This window comes from Anabrus simplex, chromosome 3, assembly GCF_040414725.1.
Source record: "Anabrus simplex isolate iqAnaSimp1 chromosome 3, ASM4041472v1, whole genome shotgun sequence".
NCBI classification, from domain to species: Eukaryota; Metazoa; Arthropoda; class Insecta; order Orthoptera; family Tettigoniidae; genus Anabrus; species Anabrus simplex.
In genome coordinates, this window is record NC_090267.1 from 80,284,703 (window position 1) to 80,298,184 (window position 13,482).

Sequence of the window (13,482 nt, forward strand, 5' to 3'; positions counted from 1 at the left end):
CTACTAACTCTCTTTGTTATGGCTGTAGAGAGGATTTTGTATACTATACTCAGTAAGGATATACCTCGATAATTCTTGCATTGCATGCGTGACCCCTTCTTATGTATAGGACATATATTTGCTAGTGTCCAGTCCTCCGGCATTGTACCTGTTTCCCATACCTTTTTAATTATCTCGTGTATTTTCTTCACCAACACTTCTCCTCCATGTTTTACCATTTCTGCTGTTATGAGGTCATTCCCTGGGGCTTTACTGCTCTTCAATTGTTTTATAATATCTCTTATTTCTTCAATCGATGGTGATCCCATACCGTCTTCATCCTCATCTCCATTCTCCTCATCCATCTCTTCCTCCTCACACTCATCTCCATATTCACCCTCCTCATCTCTCTCTGAAGTTTCCATACGGTCTGATCCTTCTTTTTCTTCATTTATTGGTCTGACAGAAAGTAGTGTTTCGAAATGTTTTGCCCATTTTTCCAGAATTCGTTCTTTCCCAACAATGAGTCTATCAGTCTCATCCTTAAGCATATTCACTCTGGGTTGATATCCCTTCTTTACTTGTCCAACCCCATGGAAGAATTTTCTGCCTTGTTTGTTTTCAAAATTCTTCTGCATTTCATCCACTCTCTCCTTTCCTTCTATTCTTTTCTTGTTCCTTATCAATGTCTTTGCTATTCTCCGTTTCTCTTTAAAAACTGCAATATTATTTCGAGTGGGTCTCTGTAGCATTCTTTGTCGGGCAAGATTTCTCTCTTCCAGAACCTTACCCACTTCCTCGTCATACCATTTATTTCTACTCTGTTTCGATCTCTCTCCAAGTACTTCCTGCGCCGTTGTATTTATTGCTATCTTGGTTTCCTCCCACATTGTGTTGATGTCCACATCTCCGTTTCTGCCCATCTGTAGCTTTCTTTGCAGCCGGTATCTATACTCTTCCTCCTTCTTCTCATCCCTTAACAGTTCTACATTATAGATCTTGTTCTGCTCAGCTCTGTCCCTGGGTTTAATTGCCAGTCTTTCTCGGAACTTGATCCTCACCAGTATGTGATCTGAATCACTGTCTGCACCACGCATGCTTCTCACATCCATTATATTGGAGGCATGTCGCGCATCTATCAGCACATGGTCTATCTGGTTCTTTGTCAGACCATCCGGTGATATCCATGTCTCTTTATGGATCTCCTTATGGGGAAAACATGTGCTCTTAATCACCAGCTCCTTGCTAAAGGCAAAGTCAATCAATTTCCACCCGTTTTCATTTGATTCTTGGTGTTTACTATGATATCCTGCCACTGGGTGGTTTTCTTTCTCTTTGCCTACTTTGGCATTATAATCCCCTAGGACAACTTTAACATCATACTTGGGCAACTTGTCATATACTTGCTCCATTTTTTCATAGAAATGTTCTTTCTCTTCCTCATCGGCATCCTCTGTTGGTGCATGGACACTAATTAGTGATATGTTGGCAAATCTCCCTCTCAATCTTAACCGGCATAGTCTGGGGCTTATTGCTTCATATTCAATCACATTATGACTGACCGATTTCTTGACCATAAACCCTGTTCCTATTCTATTTTCTTCCTCCCCACTATTGAACAAAATGTAGTGCTGTAGATCTGTCACCTCGATTGTCTTCCATCTTATCTCCTGTAATGCTGCCACATCTATCTGATATTTAAGTAATTCCTCCTCCAATTTTCTACTAGCCCCGGCCTGAAAGATACTTCTCACATTCCATGTTCCAATATATCCGTATCGTTGCTATTTAGCGCGCTTTAGTCGTCGTAAGTTTGGGACCGTCCGGTTATCTTGATTTGGTTTCTGAACAATATGTAGTTTTGTGGTAGTGGAGTTGTTAGCCCCACGTACCAACCCCCAACCTGGAGGACCAGGGTATCACTCTTAGTCTGGATCATCACCTTAGACCTGTCCGGCTTGGGTGACCCTACCAGGAGCATATGCTCCCGCCGGCATAGCTCTAAGGATCATTTGAACACGCAAGCCTCCAAAACACCCGGCAAAATGTATTTTGCCTTCGTCAAGGTGGTGATACCATCGGGAGGGTTGCAAATAAACAGCTTCCAATATTAAGCCAGTCAACCAAAACTGATCTGCATGTAGGGTGACAGATTCCTTATCAGTTGTTTGCCTAGTACTTTCTTAACTCCTTCTTTAACAGGGTTGCTTATAAGAAACATGATTTTCTAAAATATATATTTCGCTTCAGTTGGATTTCAACCGCTCTTTACGAAAAACACTTTTAACCCTCTTGTGGGAATTGCCCTTTTATTAAAAAAAAACACATTATTTTGAATAGTTCACACTCTAGAGCATGGAATTATGTACTGATCATGCGATAATGTACTGAACTGTACACATTGAATTGTTGATAAGCGACTGAAATTTGTATCAAAATGGTCCAAGCAGGTCAAAGCTATCAGATGGCATCGTGAGTCCATGGAGTGAAGCAGTGGCGGTTTCTCCATAAGGTTGCAGGTTTGCGCTACCCCCATTAAATTTTTCTGTTTATTTTAGGTAAAGTTTTATCATTTGGATTATTCAACTACTGTATTTTCATTCAGCAAGACAAACCTTTCAAGAGCTTGAAAAAAGCAAATATTGACTACAGGGTACTTTACAAGCCGCTACTCTTAGATATTCACTGCAGGAGCCGAAAAGTTTGCAGCGGGAAGTCAACCTGAGGTAGAATGAAACTTGGGCTGCTCGAGGGGTGCGCGGGGCTGCTAGAAGTGTGCTTTTTGGCTGCTAGAGGGGTGCGCGGGGAGAGGAAAAGATAGGTGTGGCTTCTTATACATTGCTTAAATGGAGGTTTATCAACCTGGCTCCTCCTACCACGACCGACTGGATCCCTGGCTGCGCTAAGGAGCTTCCTAGAGCGACGCATCAAATCGGCCGTGCTCCTATTTAACCAACTACTAACGAAGTCGTTAGAGACCGTTGCTGCTCAATGTGAGATTCTGTTATAGAACAGGAGTGTCATCTAGCGACACCGGATGGAAGTTCATCTGCGGGATCACGGCCGGTTGGATCCCTCGCTGCGCTCGGTAAGGAGCTAGCTGGAGCTATTCGTCCTGGGTAGAGCGACGCATCAAGTCGGCCGTGGCTGGATGTATAACTAATGTCTCTAAATTTGATAATAAAAACCGCCATTTCTTTCAATATAGTCGTGAGCTTTGTTATGTGCGTACAAGCTAAGTAGATTATTGATTTCATTGTGTAAACATTCGTGTCAGCATGTGCGTTTTTATCAGTTAGTGGTATTTTGCCAGATCATGAATTCGGTGCAGTCTTTAATGTCCTGGCCGTTTCCGCAACGGACTGCCGAGGAACAATCCGAGGTGAAACGAATGGGGAGGCCCACGCGACGTTTAATTTCGAAACCAGATACGTTACGAAAGGATATTTTTTCAATACCGGAATTAGGCTACCTCAAAGTGTTTCATTTCAGTATGGTAAAAGAGTTTTTAAATGAAAAAAATGTTAATGCGTTATAGTAATATTCCTGAAAATAGAAATGTAAAATGTTTGTTTTATTTTTAATAATAAAAAAGTATTGTTGATGTATCTAGATTTGAAAATTAGCCTGTAATCATATTATATCATTGGTAAAAATTGTGCACCACTGAACTTTTAAACCACCAGCCGCCACTGGACTGAAGTACTTGAAGCAAGTCGACTATCCTTTAACTTTTCGCGTATGATTAGGTCAGGGCAGTCAGGTTGTAACTTTCCTTGCAAGTAAATTTGAGTTACCGAGCCGTCGACTTTTGTGTCCACTTTCCAGTCACGGGACTGACTTGACTCCACTTGTAAGCAAATCAACATGGAAAGAGAGCACGTGCACTTTTCTCGAGGTATTAGTATATTTGTTGGTATATATTAATGAATGTTTCTAACAATAAGTGGAATGCAAAACAAATGTTACAGTTTCTCCACGTTTATAAACAATACGAAATTTTATGGAATATTAGGCACCGAGGCGATCTCAGCAAAACGCTTTGATGGTCTGACTTTAGTCGTGGAACAAAGGAAGATCTCTCCTGTGGGATGCCACATGTGTCGATACTTCAGCAACCATCTCATTTGCCTCACACTTGCCAGGCTGCTGGTTCTGCAGCGGAATTGGCTGTGCGCATAAAAGGGCGAAATACAGATCAGAAACGGACAACTACATATTCGTGGTATTCGCAGTAGAAACGATGGGGACGTGGTGTCAAGAGGCTAAAACTCTGATTTCAGATATTGGCAAACAACTATCAGTAATCACTGGAGACTCCTCTTCAACAGAATTCCTGAGGAAGCGGATAGGAATTACTATCCAGCGAGGAAATGCTGTCAGCGTTATGGGCACGTTTCCAAATAACGGTCCACTGGACCAGCACCTCGTAGAGAACAAGGTCTGGCAATACGAATGAGAGTAGCTGATGACGTATGTCCACGTGGGCCCATGTCAGTAGCTGCGTTAGCTTGGTGCCGCTTGGTGTATTAGGACTCGTTTCCCTGTTATGTGTGTTTTTCATCGATTACACATTGAACTTAATCGACTCTTGTGTGTTAACACTCGCTTAATATTCCTATTAGTGTAAGTTCAGTTAAAGACATTAATACTTATAAATTGTTAATATTAATAAATTGTGTTTAAAATGGCGGCATGGCCGCCACGTGGCGTTAGAACTGAGTTTATTTTAATGGTGTGTTACTGTGAATTGCGATCACTGTTTTCAAATTATGAATAACGATATCTCAGAAATGCAGTATTCCATATTGTAAGGGCAATTATTGCACTGGCCCTAAAGTGAGTGTTTTTTTCGTTTCCAACTGACGACTCGGAGAGAGCTAAGTGGGCATCGCCGAGATGATTTCGTTCCTTCCAAAAATGCAAAGGTAAGTCTTAGTTATTAGTGTATTATATCTGATTTCAATCATTCAATGACTTAAGTTGTGGAATGGTCCTGAAATGGAGCCCTGTGTTGTAGGTGTGCGAGCTCCATTTCAAAACACATGAGGTTGAATGGACGACCGGCATGTATGATGTGAGAAATGGGAAATTATTGACTGTACATTTATTTAATCCAAGGTTTGTGGATAGGTCTCTAATTTCTTTCCTATTTATAGTATTTATAGTATGAAATAGTAGATTTTTCGGGGGATTTATATCTTTCTGATTTAAGCATTGTATTGAATTTACTAGTTATTACATTTAGGTTGGGATGTGCTGAGTATTCACATTACTTTATAGGACTACGTTGTGGGTAAAGTGATATTCTGGCATAAGTTATACATTATGAAGGCATTCTTACTGCGCTGGATCCTTAACTGGAAGTGAGGCAGTTCTATTTATTATAGCACATGAAGGAATATACCTCTTAGTGTGGGTTAATATTTTTAGTTCAGGCTAGAAAGCAATGTTATTGTGTTCATTGCAGTTATGTTAGGTTCTATATAATTATTGTAAATTACATTCACTCAATGATTTTCTCTGTCTCCTTGTGTGCTATTCATTTTATATTAAAATCAACCAGATATATCTAAGACATAACATAGTCCTGTGAAGTAAGTGGTGCCATGAAATATTACATGAGTGCATATATATATCTCTGTGCCAGGAATGACATTAAACTGCGTCTACCGAGTGACCACCGGTATAAGTGGTCCCCCTCTACCAAGTACCAACGGTCTCCCCGGAAGGCGGATGAGCAGGTAGAGGTCCAGGGCACCCTCTTGTCCTTGAAGTGGGAAGCTTCCCCTCAAAGCGGAAGAGCCACTGGATGGCCAATGGCATAGGATCAGGAAGGCAGGGGTAACCAACTGATTATCATCCCATGAGCGCATCATGCAGAGTCAAGAAATGAATATTGGTATGCTGCGCGACCCGAGTAGCGATCGGCGTCAGTTTGGGCCCTGGCCGAACAATGTGAAATGTGCGACCGGACGTGCAGAGGTGGACGATCAGGCCTTGCACGGTAAATCTGCTACTGATCGACCAAATGCAGACCGACTTCGCAAAGGTAAAGCAATAGCTACATGGAATGTGAGAAGGTTACTTCAGACGGGAAAATTTCGCATTGTAGAAAGAGAACTAAAGAAGTATCAAATAGATATTTGCGGACTGTCAGAAACTCACTGGAAAGGACGTGGGCATTTTGAAACAGATGACTATGTAATATGCATCGCCGGAGCAAATGATACAGGTCAGAAAGGTTTCGCATTTCTTGTTGATAAGCCGATATCTCAATATGTTGAGGAATACAGACCTATCAATGAAAGAATACTGACCCTCACTCTAAAAACCAAACCATACAAACTACACTTGATCCAGGTATATCTACCCACCATCGCTGAAGACGACCAAGAGATGGAAGACTTCTATGCAGACATGGAAAATACTATAGCATCACTTAAACAAAGAGGTGTTACTATCATATTGGGAGATTGCAATGCAAAAGTAGGATCCACCTCGATGGACAACCACTTGCAAGAAACTGTAGGAGAGTATGGCCTGGGTGCACATAATGAGGGAGGCAATCGGTTGTTATAGTTTGCAACCGACAAGTCTTTCCATTATGAATACCATGTTTAAAAACCACAAATGTCGTCTCTTTACGTGGACCTGTCCGAAAAGCATTTTAAGATCCAAATTGATTACATCCTTGTCGATAAAAGATGGAGAACCTCCTTCCGTAATGTGAAAACAAAACCTAGTGCCGAATGCGGATCGGATCATCGTCTACGCTGGGCCTACCTTAGAATAAACTGAACAAACCAGTCGTCAAAATAAACTCGATAAAGTTAACGGCCCCTAAGCCAATTACTTTCCAAAAGCACTCCGAAGCGCCTGGAGGGAAACTGTGACGTGGCTTGGAAGAGAATTGAAGAATGGATCACAGATGCAGCGAGCAAGGTCCCAAAGATGAACACCGTAGTGAAGCGACAACATTGGATGTCTGATGAATCTTTGGCACTGGTTGAACTGAGACTTAAGATCCGGCTCACGGTTACAAATCCAGAACAACAAGGACGACTAATTAAAAAATGAACAATGATATCAAATACGCTTGTAGAAGAGACAAGAATGAACACATTAATAAACTGTGTGTATAACTAGAGGCACATGCGATCATGCGATCAAAACTCACAGCGCAGAACTGTACGAGAACTGTACCGTAGTGAAGCGACAACATTGGATGTCTGATGAATCTTTGGCACTGGTTGAACTGAGACTTAAGATCCGGCTCACAGTTACAAATCCGGAACAACAAGGGCGACTAATTAAAAAATGAACAATGATATCAAATACGCTTGTAGAAGAGACAAGAATGAACACATTAATAAACTGTGTGTATAACTAGAGGCACATGCGATCAAAAATCACAGCGCAGAACTGTGCGACAAGGTGAAGTACTTAGCACGAGAGTTGATGCCCAAGACTCAGATTATTAAAGATGGCCAAGGGAATATCATCACAAATGCAGCGGGCATCGCCATGGTATGGAGAGAATACTGCATCATGTTGTTCACTGGTGACCCACAACCAATGCCAGGTTACCAGAACCCAACAGACTTCGAATCAAGGATCCTTAGAGAAGAAGTGGAACGTGCAATAAAAAAGCTCCGGAACTGGAAAGCACCAGCCCAAGATGGAATCACTGCTGAAATCCTAAAGAACATGGGTGACCTAGGTGTCGACATCCACCACAAGTCATGTCAGAAAATATGTACATCTGGAAATTGGCCGGACCAGTGATGCCACTCCATCTTCGTACCACTGTTCAAGACTTGATACAACGCCCCAAACAATTGAACTAAGTAACGTGCGTCATAGGGACATGTGCACAAAGATAAATATTAAAGAGCAATATTTCATAACAAACAAGGAAGAGTACTGGAACCAACCCAAAATTGAAGGCGAGAGGAGGGGATCAAGGAACTACGAGGCTACGCAACATCAAAATGACACCAACATTTTCATAAAATTAAAATAAAGGCATAATTAATAAATAATATTTTACATTACACTAAATTATGAAAAGCAAGTAAAATTCTGAAAAATAATGATAAAGTTATAGAAGTATAATAAATTTTCATTAAATAAATAATCTACATGTAAACAAGGTTAACTCTGAAGTAAATAAATTCATTACATTCCCCAAGCTACCCTGGTGCACCAGCTCCTTACCTTACACATTTTTGTAAATATCTACATGAAATAAAATTTAAGATTAACACAGGAAAAATGGTTTGTATGGCCAATCAAGGGCCTTCGACAGCACCCAGTGGAGCTTAAGTCCCCACAATATCCACATAAAATAAGGTCGCCCGACACATCACGTTAAAACACAAGGGAACACAAATTTCAACATCATGTCATCACACAAGATCCCATAGATTAAGGAGAATAGCCCAAATAAAAAATTAAAATCGCAGAAGCAATAGAAGGCTAGGGCGGTAATAAGACGCCCAAAACATATTAAAATAGAAAAAGCCAGTTAACTTCACAACACCGACACCGAAAAACAAATATGACACGAGAAGAAAAACAATACATTGTCATGCGCACGGAGCACGAACAAGATGCTGTTATCTCGGCCGATACCATACGCAGTAATAATCAGTTACATAACAGCCAAGCACAAGAGATAAACAACAATGAAATATGAGATAAGACCAGATCCCAAACATCTCGCGCTAGCGCTGCCCAAAACCCTTGACTTAAACCAGCAGACGTTACAAAGTCTTTGTTGAAATATGATGTTAATATTACGCGGGATTACACACCTAATTAAGTAAATATCACCTTAAAGACCCACAATAGGAATGAAACAGGGAATTCCAACCCAATCCAAGAAACAGGAATCCATGATAAATTAAAAATTTATAAGATCAATAATAATAATAATAATAATAATAATAATAATAATAATAATAATAATGAAAATTTAAAAAATTAAAGACTAGCGTAAATGTATTATTAGGTCAAACGCGGGCCCAAGAAAACCGAATACACACACGACTGGATGCTCCGAACAAAATCAGGGAATCATAGGCAAAAAAAAAAAAAAACACGAATATGAACACAATAACACCGCAAAGATGTCGAAAATAAATACCAAAATTTCAAACAAAGTACAACAAACGCATCCAGAAAATAACACCAAGAAGAAACAAAATAAATCAAGAGAACGGAGAATTTTGAAAGTTATCCAAGCACGATAACGGACATTCGTAATACATGACACCTCAGAACCAAGAACACCCAACAAGAAATTGAGATGTAAGATAAAACCACACAACACACTCGAATGAAAATATAACTATAATACACAAGAAAAGAAAATAAGCTTAAGGCACACATAAGAGGCATACTTACAATAAATCCCAATGTACTTAGATAAACTCACCCGTGTCTGAGGCCTAATACTATAACACTCACCCGAAAGAATCCAAATAAACTTACATTCTTAATATTATAGTAAAAACGCTACATTTTAAAAGGTATAATATACTTTAGCTCCAGGACACTGCCCTTGAGGCGGTAGAGGTGGGATCCCTCGCTAAGTCCGAGGGAAAAACCGAACCTGGAGGGTAAACAGATGATGATGATGATGATAATATACTTTATCGCCCTTTGGCGAGGAATGCACCTCTTCGTTGTCCGATACCGACGACCTCAGTCATTATTTTATGAGCCGGAAAGCCGTTAGGTATGGCTCCCAAACACCAGCGTCTGCTCGCTAGGGAGACCTAAGATTCACCGCCATCTAGCACCACGTGTGACGTCACGCAAAGCCGAACATAGCCGACTCCGCTCCGACCCGAAACAGTTCACTGTAGCACCTGACAGGAGCCAGAGGCTGCGCACGCACTGGGACTCGCATTAATGTACAAGTAATCGTTTAAGAAAATACTGAAATATACACTTTCACTGTATTACGCATGATGACATGAGATCATCCCCAGTAGTCATTATCAAAAGTAACTTGAAGTATATTTTAAAATTCGAAGTTCTTTTTCTTTTCAGAAATATAAATACAAAAGTACCGAATAAATTTTATATTAAATGTCACTTTGTCAGAAACGTAATGTTGAACTTCAGCGGGATAGGAATATATCATAACATATTTTTTTTCAGAACTGTTCTGTTAGTTTTGTGCCTTTAGTCAGAATCCTTGGAAAACTCTCTGTAAATAAAGAATATTTATTCACTGTTACAAAAAGAATATTTTCATGACAGCAAACAATATGTGTAATTCAGTGTAACTTTATTATTGATGTAAAACGAAGATTCGTTTAGATACCAGTATTCAATAAAAAATAATTGTACAATAAAATACACAGTTATTATTCGTGAAGAACTAGTTATCTCCCTAGAAATAACATCTTTAGTTAATCTCCGTTTCAACCCAAACCTCGTAATTATCTCTGTTTCTTTTTATATCTCCATAACAGTGAGAAGGTGGTGGTGATTATTAAAAACCAAACCCCAAACCCCATGGCACTACAGCCCTTGAAGGGCGACCGCTGCTCAGCCCGAAGGCCTGCAGATTACGAAGTGTCGTGTGGTCAGCACGACGAATCCTCTCGACCGGTATTCTTGGCTTTCTAGACCGGGGCCGCTATCTCACTGTCAATTCTAATCACGTAGGCTGAGTGGACCTCGAACCAGTCCCCAGGTCCAGGTAAAAATCCCTGACCTGGCCGGGAATCGAACCCGGAGCCTCTGAGTAAGAGGCAGGGACGCTACCCCTACACCACGGGACCGGGGTGGTGATTATTGCTTTAAGAAAAAATACACTGGCCAACCATCAACGCTTAACAAACTGATCACAGAAAGAAGTCCGACACTTCAACAAATGAAAGAATCGGCCAAAGAAAGACAAGGGTCACAAAGGGCGTGAAAATGAAAGACTCCGTAGCATTCGCAGATGTAATACCGCCGGGGTCGGAAATGAACAAAAGTTGATCAAGAGAGGTTGGACAGGACTAATGGAAGTGTGGAGTCTGGCACAACTAAGTGGAAGTAATGACAGGACTCAGCTAAGGGCCTCATGGTCGCCAATCCACGCTCCCAAGCTGAAAGCCCCAGGGACCCCTTGTAGCCGCCTCTTACGACAAGCAGGGGATACCGTGGATATTATATTCTACAGACCCTGCAACATCAGAGGGTACAGGGCCAGTTGGCCGTGCGGTAACGGGCGCGCAGCTGTGAGCTCGCATCCGGAAGATAGTGGGTTCGAACCCCACTGTCGGCAGCCCTTAAGATTGTTTTCCATGGTTTCCCATTTTCATATCAGGCAAATGCTGGGGCTGTACGTTAATTAAGGCCACGGCCACTTTCTTCCCATTCCTAGGCCTTTCCTATCCCATCGTCGCCATAAGACCTATCTGTGTCGGTGCGACGTAAAGCAAGTTGTAAAAAAATCTCAAAGGGCTCCATGAAAACGCTATATATTACCAACAATAAGCCTATACAGTACTTCAGTGTAAATTTAATAATAAAGATTTCTATATTGGATATATAATTCTGAATTTTTGAAAATAATGTGTATAGCTACAACACAAGCAAATGTTTATTTAACACATAATTCTACGCTGCTATTAGCTCCGTAGCTTAATGGTCAGCGTCAAGACCTGCATTTCAGAACGTCATAGGTTCTATTCCCGCCCGGATCACTTTTTTACTGCGTCTAGTTAATTCTGGGACTGAGTAGATTGTTTTGATAGTGGTTTAACCTCGCATTAACGCATTTTTTAGGGCTGCCGACGGTGGGATTCAAACCCACCATCTGCCGCATGCAAGCTAACAGCTGCGCGACCCTAACCTCATGGTCAACAAACTCGGTACTTGTAATATTGAATTCATCCCTCCACATATATTTGGCGTTAGGAAGGGCATCCGATCGTAAAGCAGGCTCCAGTCCACATGTGCTGCACAGTTGGCACCCGACTTCACAAGGATGTGGGAAAAACAGAAGAAGAATAGGACAATTCCATGGCACTATTGCTTTCCTATTGCATCTGTTATAGCTATGAACATTTTTTAAACTCAGAAATGTTTGTTTGTTTGTTTGTTTAAAGGGGCCTAACAGCTGTAATCGGAAAATTCAGAACTAGTATCCAATCTAGAAAACTTTAATATTAAAGTTTCACTGAAGTACTGTATAGGCTTATTGTTGGTAATATATAACGCCTTTCATGGAGCCTTCTGAGTTTGCGGGGTCTGTAGAATATAATATCCACGGTATCCCCTGCTTGTAGTAAGAGGCGGCTAAAAGGGGTCCCTGGGGCTTTCAGCTTGGGAGCGTGGATTGGCGACCACGAGGCCCTTAGCTGAGTCCTGTCATTGTTTCCACTTAGTTGTGCCAGACTCCACACTTTCATCAGTCCTGTCCAACCTCTCTTGATCAACTCTTGTTCATTTCCGACCCCGGCGGTATTACATCTGCGAATGCTATGGAGTCTTTCATTTTCACGCCCTATGTGACCCTTGTCTTTGTACAATTTTATTATTTACTGAGAACTGATATCTAACCAAATATTCGTTTTACTTTAGCAATAAAATTACACTGAATTTTAAACATATCGAGAAGCCTCCGTGGCTCAGGCGGCAGCACGCCGGCCTCTCACCGCTGGGTTCCGTGGTTCAAATCCCGGTCACTCCATGTGAGATTTGTGCTGGACAAAGCAGAGGCGGGACTGGTTTTTCTCCGAGCACTCCGATTTTCCCTGTCATCTTTCATTCCAGCAACACTCTCCAATCTCATTTCATTTCATTAATCATTCATTAATCATTGCCCCAGACGAGTGCGACAGGCCTCGGCAGCTGGCACAATTCCCATCCTCGCCGCTAGAAGGGGGCTTCATTCATTCCATTGCTGACCCGGTCAAATGACTGGAAACAGGTTTAAACATATCGATTGCTGTCATAAAATGAATAAATATTCTTTATTTACAGAGAGTTTTCCAAGGATTCTGGCTGAAGACACAAAACTAACAGAGCAGTTCTGAATAAAATTATTTGATGATATATTTCTATCCCGCTGAAGTTCAGCATTATGTTTCTGACAAAGTGATATTTACAGTAGTATCAAATTTTTTGTGTAGGCGTACTTTGTATTTATATTTCTGAAGAAAAAAAACTTTGAATTTTAAAATATACTTCCAGTTATTTTCAACAATTTTCAATAATTATTAAATGATCTCATTTCATCATTTATAAAATGCGTTTCTTAAATTATGTCAATGCGAGTCCCATTGCGCGCGCAACCGCTGGCCTCTATCGGGTGCTGGAGTAAGATACTTTTCCGGGTCGGAGCGGAGTCGGCTAAGTTCGGCTTTGCGTGACGTCACACGTGGTGCTAGATGGCGGTGAATCTTAGGCCTCCCCTGCTCGCTAGCGGTCCCCACGATCAACAGGCACACTCCACTCTTCGCCACATGGTGCGACACAGTCTAACATCGC